Genomic DNA, 12155 nt, shown 5'->3' on the forward strand with positions numbered 1-12155 from the left:
TGATTTTATTAACTGGTGGGATATGACTGGTGCTAAATATACAAAGTCACACCCAGAAATCTTAATAAAGTTGCAAATATAAAAATTGGAATGATTCTTATCAGATAAGGGGACCTTGTTTTTATCAATTTGTATGATTTCACACACAGTCTTTAAACACACACAGCTATCACTTATATACACCAGTACAGTTTGTTGGTTGGTATCTGGGTGGATCTCAAAGTGACAAATGCCTTGGTCAGTGTCAAGGCATATGTCTTGAGCACTAATCAAATTACTCTCACAGATGAATCTCCATTGTTTTTGAGCAATGCAAGGTTCCAGGTTCACAGTTTGCCATTTGTCCTGGATTTTCCAAGCCCATACCTTATGTTCTGAGGGGTATAATACCGACTTCTCATGACTTAACCCTAAGGCAACAATGGGGTGAATAGCGTGGACTGTGGCATTACGTATAGTGAGCACAAAGGCAGTAGCTGTGTTAGTGGTGGGATTATATGTAAAATTTACCATGGTCCACCAAGATTGGAAATCTCTCTTGAAGTCTGTAGCACTGTCTTAGACAACTTTTTGTACCTCAGTTGGAAACACCCTTTCACTTCCTTCTCTTATGATTAAAGCAACTGTTGATTGTATCTATAATTGTGTTTGTATACAGCTAAGGGCTAAAGATATGTTATCCTGAGCCACCTTTAATGCATCTACTAGTAAGCTATGATCTTGATCTTCAATTTCTCTCCATCTTGGCAGCACCTTTGAGACTTGCCACTGACTATTTCTTAATGCCAATAGAGACGACTGTAAAGGCTGTTTTAATTTTATCAGATCGCTAGTTGCTGCAGCTAATTTGTTCATTAATATTTCGGAGTCAATCTCATTCAAAACCCCTAACCCTGTCCTTAATATCTCAGTTAAATCTCTCTGTGTTCTGTCTCTGAAGTGTACTTGTTTTTGTAGCCATTTTGTCTATCCCTCGAAGGATGACTTTAGGAAGGGGGAGCAAGCTGGCTGAACTGTCAAGATATTGGTTTGCATTAACAGTTCAACACGTTTAAGGGACCATTCTGGGTTAAATAACAGTTGTTGTTGATCTGTATTCCTTATTACATATGGGCTGATTTCATAAACTTTAGGTTCAAGCTTAAATGGCATATTTTGGATTTGTGCTTGAGTGCTGGGTTGGGTTGTAATGGGCTTGGCTATAGTGCTTATTTTAAGTTTGAAAGATAGCCTAATAGTGTTGCGTGCCCAGAGGCAAACCACGTCAACAGTTTGTCTTAATGTGAAGTTGTATCAACAGTCTAATTCATTTGGACGATTGCAAACCTTCTGGTGTTTATTCACACTGATTTGGGTTGCTTTACTATTGGTAGTTCTATTAATCATTTGACACCCTATCCTAATTGCCTCCCCTATGGTCCCTTGAAGTGACCACAACTTCTGTTTCTGCCACTCTTGCTTTTTATATATTTGGTTACTGTGTATGACTAGAGTTGTTAGGTTTAAACCTTTTAAATCAGAAGGTTTCCCCATGGAACTGGTGTATTGAGTAAAGGCTTGAGACCAAGGCTATTCAACATTGCCCTGGCTAGGAGTACTTTCTAATTTTTGCATTACAATTATGATTGTAAACAATACTTCAGCAAAAATCTCCACCTACTATGATACATTCATTTTGTCTGAGTAAGTTTCAGTTTCAGTTCACCATCACCCGGTGTTATTCTCCAAGGGGCTTCTGGAGCTTTCTTAACACTGCTGTGGTGGATCTAAGTGCTTTGTTCTTTAATCTTGATCGCAGTGAAGGTAGTAAGGAGCACTTGGTATGGTCCTTCTCATTGTGGTTCCAGGGCCTTCCCTGTCAGAGACTTAACATATACATAGTCTCCAGGTTGTACATCATGTACTGGTGCATCGAGCCCTGTACCCCGAGTTCCAGCCACATATTTTTCGATTGCTTTAAGTTGTTTATTTAGAGTGATCATATAGGAGGTTAGCGATACATCCTGGGTAGACATTCCCTTCTGCACCCCATATGGTCTCCCATAAAGCATTTCAAAGGGACTCAGCTTTTCTTTAGTCTTGGGTTTGGTTCGAATCTGCAGTAGTGCTAATGGAAGGGATTGAGACCATGGCAAATTAGCCTGTTGTCCTAATTGTACAATTTGTTTTTTGATCAAATGATTAATTTTCTCCACTCTTGTAGTGTGTTTTTATACTTTGTAATACTTTGAAGTAGTTTTGTTTTGTATCCCTGTATTTTTCCCAAATGGTTTATCCCAGATTGTACCCCCCTCCCTTTACCTGCGTAATCCCTCTCCCTGGATGAGATCATCCCCAAATCCCCACCCTGGCTCTCTGTCAATCACTCATAATCCCATCCCCTCCATATAGAAGCTTTGGTCCAGGTCGTCAAGTGATTAGCCAGAGGCTAGGGGTCAGCCCCCCAAGCCTTGCCCCATGCGCTGTCCTAAATGTCTATCCCCCAGTACACATCCCTTAGGGTCACTTATTGGTTAGTAAAATGTTATCTACTTTCGGTTTCCACCTCCCTTTAAATGTAACCTTGGCACATCTCCCGGGGGTCTCAGCAGGAGGCCCTCTAATGTGGAGGAGCTCCCCAGAGCCCCTGAATAAAACCTTGGATTAATCCCTGCTAAGAGTCAGCCCTTTATCTTCTACCGATGTCTCTAGTGTCTCTTCTGCTGCAAAGGCGACTAGCCGAGGTGCCCTCAGTACCCTCAGGGCACGGGAGAGTGTCTCCCCGCTGTCGGCCATGTCGGGGTTGCCCCCCCGGTGTCTGCTGACTCGGGACTGGCCGAGGGTTCCTGAGAGGCTCCCCAGAGGGACAGAGACACTCCACCTGACCACTTGATTGTGGGTTATATGGGGTGTGAAGTTCCCAGTCTATCCCCAAGTATTGGCTAACTTGTTGCACTAATTTTGCAATAAAATGTGGTCTTCTATCTGAGGAGACTGTGGCTGGGACTCCAAAGCGTGGTATGATTTCTTGTACTAATTTTTTACTTACCTCCCGAGCTTTAGAAGTCCTGGTGGGGAATGCTTCTGGCCATCTTGAAAAGGTATCTATTAGCACTAGTAAAAACTTATACCCCCCTTTTCTTGGCAATTCTGTGAAATCAATCTGCCATTGCTGCCCAGGCCCATGATTTTTCCCAATCTGGACAAGTTTTGGTTTGGGAATATTCTTGGGGTTGGTCTGGAGGCAAAGGTCACACTGTCGATTCACTTGGGTGATAGTGGCTCGTAAATGTCTAGCTATGATCCTTTCATTTAGGTATTGTGGTAGTTTGACAGGAAATGTGTTTTTTGGGATGCTGTGTTTTGGGCCAATGGATATTCAGGCTTTAATATTGGCATTTAACCTGGCCATTTAGGACATGGATCCGCCTCTGAGAACACGGAGTTAAAAGCAGAGCTTTCCCCTGGGAGGGCCCTTTTTGAGTTTCCGGCGGGAAAGAGTTTGGGTCTCTCCCCCAGCCCAGCTGCTGGCTGGGCAGGGGGAGGAGAAAACCATGTGGCCGGGAGAGGTAGGCCTGACCCCAGGGGCGGAAGGGTGGAAGAGAGAAAGAGAGACACCGGGAGCCATCAGGCAGCCCCCCCTGGGAGACACAGAGAGAGAAAGAGAGAGAGAGACGCTGCCTGAGACTGTAACCTTGAGACTAGATAAACATGGGCCTGTGCCGGCAGCACGGCTGAGACCGAGAAGAAGGGGGGGGGGGTGCAGCCGGCCGCTTGTAGGAGCTTTTAACCCCTTTTTAGAGAATGAGAACTTTACAGATCATTGACGTCTCCTAGAAGATAGAGTGGAAGATGAAGAAGGAATGTGCAAGTGTGAGAGAGGTCTGGGCGAGTGAGAAATAGTAGAAGAATAGAGAAGAACCCTAGTAAGAAGAGATGATGGAGTGGCTTTTGCTGGACTCTTTTTGTATAGCCATGGACAGAACCATGTTCCTTGTGATACAGAGACTGCATCTAGGGGGAGGCAATGGCCACAGAACCAAGAAGGTTCAGTGTTGGTGCCCCTCGGCCCCAGGGGGTGAAAAAATATGGGAGGGACAGGTGTCCCAAAGGAGAGACTGTGGGGACAGGTGTCCCAAAGGAGAGACTGTGCCTTTTTTTAGATCGGGACAGTGCATCCTTAAAAAAGACAACCCTAGAAGCAGCTCTGGTCCGTGTTCAGTGGTGAGAGCACTAGACATGAAAAGGAAGAGGTCACGACAGCAGATGTACTCCGGGCAGTGCCACGAGTGACGCAGAAACACACGAGGCTTCAACTGTGTTTCCAGGGGAAGCCCATGGTACAAGAAAGACTCTTATCCTCTTGATGAACTGAAGATTGATTGTTTGAAGAGCGGTGCTGGACCAAGAGTTGGTGATTTGGGGAATAGAGATGTATTGTGTTGAGAATTTAGTGGGGGGAGGAGGAAATGTATTTGTAAAGTTTTCATTTTCCCTGTGTGTGTTCCTTTTATCTATAGTTGTAGAGTGGTTAATAAAGTTCTGTTTTCTTTTCTTTCCTAAGTGAGAGCCTGCTTTGCTTATTCCTGGTCACATCTCACAGCAGCTACCAAAGAGAAAGTATCTTCATAGAGGCACTGGCATTGTGCCAGTGTCAAACCATAACAGGTATTTATATAGGGCATCAATTCCCCAATGTGTTTTCTGTTGTTCCTCCCTTATTAGGGACTATAATAAATAGGAGGATATAACTACTTTTCCCTCCATGGTGGCCCATCCCTCCTGGTTGTAGTTTCCTTTTTGCTCATGGATCAATTTTTTGTCTAATTTGTTGTATTTTGGCTTACCTTTGAGGGAAATTTGCTCGTCTGGAATCAGGGCTGCTTCAGTTATTACCTCAATTTTTGCCGCTTCTTTTGTTTCCCTATCTGCCAGCTCGTTTCCTTCTTCTAATTCTGAGTTTATCTTCTGATGTGCCTTAATGTGCATGATTGCTACTTTCTCTGGCAACTGGACTGCTTCTAGAAATCACAGTATTTCTGATGCATGTTTAATGTTTTTCCCTTGAGAGTTCAGCAGTCCTCTCTCTTTCTAAATGGCTCTGTGAGCATGCACTACTCCAAATGCATACTTTGAGTCCATATATATGTTTATTTATTTCCCTTTTGCAAATTCTAAGGCCCGAGTTAGAGCAATTATCTCAGCCTTTTGTACAGAGGTATTCGTTGGCAGGGGCCCAGATTTTATTACCTTCTTGCAGGTAGTAATTGCGTACTTGGCGTGTTGTTTTCCACTGATGACATAACTGCTTCCATCAGGGTACCAGATTTCTGCATTCTAGAAAGGGGTGCCCTTCAAGTCAGGGCAGCTGGAATAGGTGGCCTTGATGGTCTCCAGGCAGTCATGTTCCACTGGTTCCCCTTGGTTTCCACTGAGGAAGGAGGCTGGATTGACAGTGTTAGTCACTACTATCTCTACATCATCTTGCTCCACCATAATAGCTTGGTATCCCAGGAACTGTTGTGGGGAAAGCCAATGCCTGCCTTTCACTTCTAGCACTGCAGACACTGTGTGAGACACTAGCACAGTCATTTTCTGGCCTGGGGTGAATTTACGTGCCTCTTCGATGTTCAGTACAACTGCTGCAACTGCTCTGAGGCATCTAGGCCACCCTTTAGCTGCTGCATCTAATTGCTTAGAGAAGTAAGCAACTGCTCTCTAGTACGGGCTGAGGTCTTGTGCTAATATTCTCAAGGCAATTCTTTGCTTCTCATGGGAGAGCAAAAGGAAAGGCTTACTCACGTCTTGCAATCCCAGAGCTGGAGCTGACATGAGGGCTTTTTTCAGTTGGTTGAAAGCCTGTGTAGCTTCCTTTGTCTATTGGATGTCTCTTCTTTCAGTTGCAATAAGTTCATATAAGGGTTTAACAAACAGTCTATAGTTATAGATCTATAACCTGCACCACCCTGTCATCCCCAGGAAACTCCGTAATTCTTTTGCAGTCTGAGGTTTTGGGGTCTGGCATATTGCCTCTTTCTGGCTTTGGCCTAGGGTACGCTGTCTAGTACTGACTTCGTAAGTCAGATAAGTTACTTTCTGTTTTACTACTTGGGCTTTTTTCTTTGATACCCGCTACCCTTGGAGCTTCAGAAAGTTCAAGAGGCTTACTGTCCAGGCCACACATGCTTCTTTTGTCCATGTGGCTATCAGGATGTCATCTACGTACTGTAGCAGCTTTCCTTCTTCTGGAGGGGCTTCCCAGGTCTCTAATTCCCTTGCAAGTTCTTCTCCAAACAAAGTGGGCAAGTTTTTAAATCTTTGTGGGAGTCTGGTCTATGTAAGTTGAGTTCTTTGCTCACTTTTAGGACTTTCTCATTCAAATGCAAAAATTTTCTGGCTGGCTTCGTGGATAGGAAGGCAAAAGAAGGTGTCTTTTAAATCTAAAATGGTAAACTAAGTTAGTTCAGGTGTTAAGCAAGTTAATAATGTGTAGGGATTGGCCACCACAGGATACAGATCTTCAGTTATCTTGTTCATGGCTCGCAGATCTTGTACTAACTGGTATGACCCATCAGGTTTGCGGACTGGTAGGATAGGGGAATTAAAATCAGATTGACATTCTTTTAATAATCTTAGACGTAAAAAGTTCTCAAATACTGGGATAATTCATTTCTTATCCTCCCTCCTCAAGGGATACTGTTTAACCCTGACAGGTTGCTTTCCCTCTTTTAGCCTGATCTGTAAAGGCAGAGCATTTTTCGCTCTCCCTGGTACATCAGAGGCCCATACCCCAGGGAATACCTGATTCATTATCTCTTAATCAATTTCAGTTTCCTTCGTGACTTCACTAGTGGTTAATATCAAACTCAATATTTCTACATACTTGTCATGGTTTGACACTGGCACAATGCCAGTGCCCCCATGAGGATACCCTCTCCCTGGTTTCTGCTGTGAGATGTGACCAGGAATAAGCAAAGCAGGCTCTCACTTAGAAATAAAGAAAACAAAACTTTATTAACTACACTACAACTATATGTAAAAAGGAACACACACAGGAAAAAATGAAAACCTTACAAATACATTTCCTCCTCCCCCCACTAAATTTCCAATACAATACATCTCTATTCCCCAAATCACCAACTCTTGGTCCAGCACCACCCTTCAGACAATCAATCCTCAGTTCATCAAGAGGAGAGGAGTCCTTCTTGTACCATGGGCTTCCCCTGGAAACACAGTTGAAGCCTCGTGTGTTTCCGTGTCACTCGTGGCACCGCCCGGAGTACATCTGCTGTCGTGACCTCTTCCTCTCATGTCCAGTGCTCTCACCACTGCACATGGACCAGAGCTGCTTCTAGGGTTGTCTTTTTAAGGATGCTTTGTCCCGATCCAAAAAAGGCACAGTCTCTCCTTTGGGACACCTGTCCCCACAGTCTCTCCTTTGGGACACCTGTCCCCCCCATATTTTTCACCCCCTGGGGCCGAGGGGCACCAACACTGAACCTTCTTGGTTCTGTGGCCATTGCCTCCCCCTAGATGCAGTCTCTGTATCACAAGGAACATGGTTCTGTCCATGGCTGTACAAAAAGAGTCCAGCAAAAGCCACTCCATCATCTCTTCCCACTAAGCTTCTTCTCTATTCTTCTACTATCTCTCGCTTGCCCAGACCTCTCTCACACTTGCACATTTCCTTCTTCCATTTCATCTCTATCTCTCTTCTAGGAAAGGTCAATGTTCTGTAAAGTTTTCATTGTCCAAAAAGGGGTTAAAAACTTGGACTCCACCTTCTCAGGAACTCCCACAGCGGCTGGACACCTTCTCGCTGCATCTCCCCCCCCTCCGCTTCTCCTTCTCAGCCGTGCTGCTGGCACATGTTATCAAGTTTCAAGGTAGCATAGTCCCAAGCACAGGCTGTACTCTCTCTCTCTCTTGGGCGGGGGCTGCCCGGTGCCTCCTGGTACTTCTCCCACCCTTCCATCCTCGGGGGCCTCTTCACCTCCCCTCTCGGTCCAAGCCTCGGCCTACCTCACCCAGCCGGATGGCTCCCCTCCCCCGCCCAGCAGCAGCAGCTGGATGGGGGAGAGATCCGAACTCTTTCCTCACCGGAACCCAAGAGAGCCTCCCAGGGGAGAGCTCTGCTTTTAACCCCCTGTTCTCAGAGGCGGATCCATGTCCTAATGGCCATATTAGATGCCAATATTAAAATCTGAATATCCATTGGCCCAACCATAGCATCCCAAAAAACACATTTCCTGTCAAACCACCACAATACTTTTGATCATTTACCTCCAGAGTCATCTCTCCATTTTTAAATGTAATAGTTGCCTGTAATTGTCCCAGCAAATCTCTGCCCAAAAGTGGCTCAGGAGAGTTCAGCATATATAGAAATTTGTGGATCCCCCACTGCTTTCCCAGTTTGCATTTTAGCGACTTAAACAAAAATGCCTTTTCAGTTTGGCCAGTCGCTCCTGTAACTATAGCATAATCATCCTTTATGGGCATCAAGGCTGTATTTAGAACCGAGTACGTTGCCCCAGTGTCGACCAGATATTTTACTTCTTTTTCTGTTTCCCCCAGCTTCAGATTTACAACCAGAGGGGCTGCTGGGGTAGTCTCTTCCGGTCTCCCCTAATCTTCCTGCACATGGGCAACTACCCCTCTCCTTTGATTCCCTTGACCATTCTTTTTCTATTGTGGACAGTCCCTCTTCCAATGGCTCTGTTTCTTACAGTTTGCACATTGATTTCTGCCTAATCGAGGAGGGCCTTGCCTGGGTGGTCCCTGCCCACTTTCATGTTTTTCTCTCTGCTCCTCCTGCACTATTGCTATTAAGTTTTTCATCCCTCATTTATATCCCTCTTCCCTGTTGCTAAAGACCCTCCAAGCCTCCCCTAATAAAGTTTCTAAATTCTGTGCATCCTCTTCTCGGATTTTTTTGAGTTTACGCTTAATATCCCCCGTGGACTGTCCTAAAAATAGATTAATTAGTTGTTGTATCCTCACATCAGATGCAGGGTCTAGTGGTGTATAGCATCGCATTGCGTTTCTCGGGCAGTCCAGGAACTCTGTGGGGGATTCTGAGGGTCTCTGTTTAATAGCATATAAAGCTGACCAATTTCTAGTTTTAGGTATTGCTCTTTCTACCCCCAATATAGTCCAATCTTGATAGTTCTTTAGCCTCTGTCTTTCTTCTGGCTGGTTTGAGTTCTAGCCTGGTCCTGAAGTGGAAAATGTTCTTTTAGGTCCACTTGTTGTCTAAAGTGGTCTGCTGCCAGGTCCCTGCTATTTTTAGAACCAACTGTTTTTCTGTTTCAGTGAATGTGTCTAATAACAATTGAATATCACCCCAGTCTGGATTGTGCTGCTTCATAATGTATCGTAGACATTTAGCAGTGTTTACTGGGTCATTTCAGTAATCCTCTGCAACCCTTTCCCATGCTTCCAAATCAAGGGTGGAGAAGGGTACCTTAACCAATATCTTTCTTCTGCCTGGTATCACTGTCTCCCGTAAAAGGGCCTGTAGTATTTGTCCTCTGGTTCGGGATGCAATTGGGCTGCTTGGAGGGGTTGGAGCTGGTGTCTTCTCCAAAGGAGGAGAAGGGGTAAGAGTGGGAGTAGTAGGAGAAATAGGAGGTGTAGGTGGGATAGATGGAATAGATGGAACAGGGGGTGTAGGTGGGATAGGTGGAATAGGTGGAATCGGAGGTGTAGGTGGGATAGGTGGAATAGGTGGAATAGGAGGTGTAGGTGGGATAGGTGGTGTAGGCGGTGTAGGTGGTGCTGATGCCCCTCCCAAGTCTCCACTCCTTTCCCCCTGCCCTCCCAAGTGAGGGCTAAATAGGTTGCCTAGATCTTGTTCTTGTTCCTCTAGTGCTGTATGATAAACTTTATCTGTCCTGGTGCATCTCTGTCTTATGCTACAGGCTGAGCAGCACCGTTTAAGTTCTCCCATTTTGCTTCTGTTTTTTTTTTTAAGGGCCAGAACGAGGGGGTCAGAGGGGGCCCTGATACCACAGTCCCTTTGCCAATCAAGGTTATTTCAGAGGGAGAAGAACATATCACAATAAGAAACCTCCTCCCCTTTCCCTTCCTTCTGTAGAAATAGCATTAGCTGTAACAGGGTATTATATTCCAATGTACCTGTAGGAGGCCATGTTGCCCCCTCCTCTAGGCGATATAATGGCCACCAATGAGAGCAATATTTAATTAAACTTTTTTTATTTTCCATGCCCCCTTTGCCTGTTATTTCTTTCCAGTGTGCTAAGACACACCCTAATGGGCTGGCCTTGGGTACTTACTTACTCTGTCTCGCTCCCATTATGTCTTTTAGGGCAAACTTTGCTTATTCAGTCCTGAGTGTTCAAATATGACTCACAGATTAAAACAAAAGAAAACCCCTTTTTTTTTGTGATAAAAAAATTTAATAATTAATCAAATATTTGATTTAAAATATTAATAAACATTTATAGTTAATCAAATAACAAAAAGATTTAATAGTCAATCAAAAAACCAAATTAAAATATTAATAGCCAAATTAAGAATCAACAATACTTTAATTAATAACTTTTAATATTAAAATATTAATGTATTAATTAATAGATCATAATTAACCATTAACTTTTATTCATTTGTTGTTTGCCCAGTCCCACACAAATTTACGAACTTCTAAGGGTTCAATCTAAACCACTGGGGAGAAAAGAAGAAAATTCTTTAGTTCTTCTTTTTAATACTAAGGCTGTGCCACTCCTTTATCCTTTCCCAATCTTCTTCAAAAACATCCTGGGTTTCAGGGACTAGGTGGCTTTTTCCACAGATCAAATTCACTATTTCACACCTTGCTTGTTCAACCCCTGGGTTATAGTATCTCAGTAATTCAGGAGTGCATGCACAACATGTGGATCTCTGTCTATATGAAGTACAATACCACTTCTTCTGACACTTTAAACATCGGAGGAGAACCCAAGCTGTGTGCCAGCCTGGCTCCTAGCAAAAGGTTGTCAATCCACATACGAAACAGGGAATCACTTCTTCCAGACCCCACCTCAAGGGGTTCCTAAGCGCCCGTTCAACTGGTGGTTGCTCCCAGTCAAAGGCTAGATAGCAACTTGTTGAACTGCCGTATATTCCTCTCAAGAACACTCTGTCTCTCCCTCTGTCTTCTTGCTCTATGACTACCCAGTCCTCTGCTGGATGAAGAGACTGACTTGGTTCAAGCTGAAACCACTTATGTAAAGCCTCTCTGGGAGGCCGGACTCTCTCGGCCCAGGCTTGAAGTTCTGCAGCCACTGTGGGAAATCACTTCTCATTTGTAGCAAGAACCAAGCAGCAAACCCCGTAACGCAAAGGACCTCCCAGTAACAACTTTTAACACTGAAGGGCAGTGTTATCGCACAACAAACACTTAACCCTTAGCACAGCCGGACTTACTGGCTACCTTTAGCCAGTTCCTGCCCCTTACCAACCAGCGATGTGGAGCTTGCAAATCCTAACTTGTACTACGCTCCTGCTAGCTGCGCTATCAGCTAGCAGTGTCAAAGCAACTTTGCAAACCCGCAGCTTGTGCTACCAGCTACCAGCTGGTTCTTGCCCTTTACCACCAGCGCTTGCAAATACTATGCTCCTGCTAGCTGCACTATCAGCTAGCAGAGTTCAAAGCAACTTTGCAAAACTACAACTTGTGCTACCAGCTACCAGCTGGTTCTGCCCTTTTTAAAGCACCCCTTGTGCTGCGCTCATGCTGCCACCTGGCGTCGCAGCCTGGGGCCATTCGTTAGCACTGCTGCTGGGCCTGCGCTCTCTAGCAACGCCACTGCCACTCCGGACTTCCTAGCAACACCGCTCCACGTCTACACTCTTTAGCAATGCCGCTGCCACTCTTCTGCTGCTTTTCTCTTTAAAGCAGCGATCTCTGAGCAGTGATCATGATCAGCGCACTCCACCGTTTTACTCACACCCGAACCCACACACAAGCACACACATCTGGACATAAGAGGCACACCAAACCGAAATCGGGATTTCTCTCTCCCCAGGCTGTGCTATCAGCTGGAGGCCCCACTGCCGCTGGCCTTACCCCCGACAGGCGGTTTGCTTTCAAGCCCCCTGGGCAAAACTGCTAGCAAAGACATCTCAATGTGACTTAAAAGATGCCAACCTTAAAAAAAGGAAATTAATACATACCG

The 12155-nt window shown here is 44.9% G+C and overlaps 1 long non-coding RNA gene across 1 annotated transcript in view; it reads left to right on the forward strand.

Annotated features, from left to right (window-relative positions):
• The first annotated feature begins 4073 nt into the window (after positions 1-4073).
• LOC143696623 (uncharacterized) overlaps positions 4074-12155 on the forward strand; it is a 112165-nt gene continuing 104083 nt past the window's right edge. Inside the window, exon 1 of the long non-coding RNA XR_013186013.1 lies at positions 4074-4109. This is a non-coding gene — a long non-coding RNA (uncharacterized LOC143696623). The remainder of the gene's footprint in view (positions 4110-12155) is intronic.

This window comes from Agelaius phoeniceus, chromosome W (genome assembly GCF_051311805.1).
Source record: "Agelaius phoeniceus isolate bAgePho1 chromosome W, bAgePho1.hap1, whole genome shotgun sequence".
NCBI classification, from domain to species: domain Eukaryota; kingdom Metazoa; phylum Chordata; class Aves; order Passeriformes; family Icteridae; genus Agelaius; species Agelaius phoeniceus.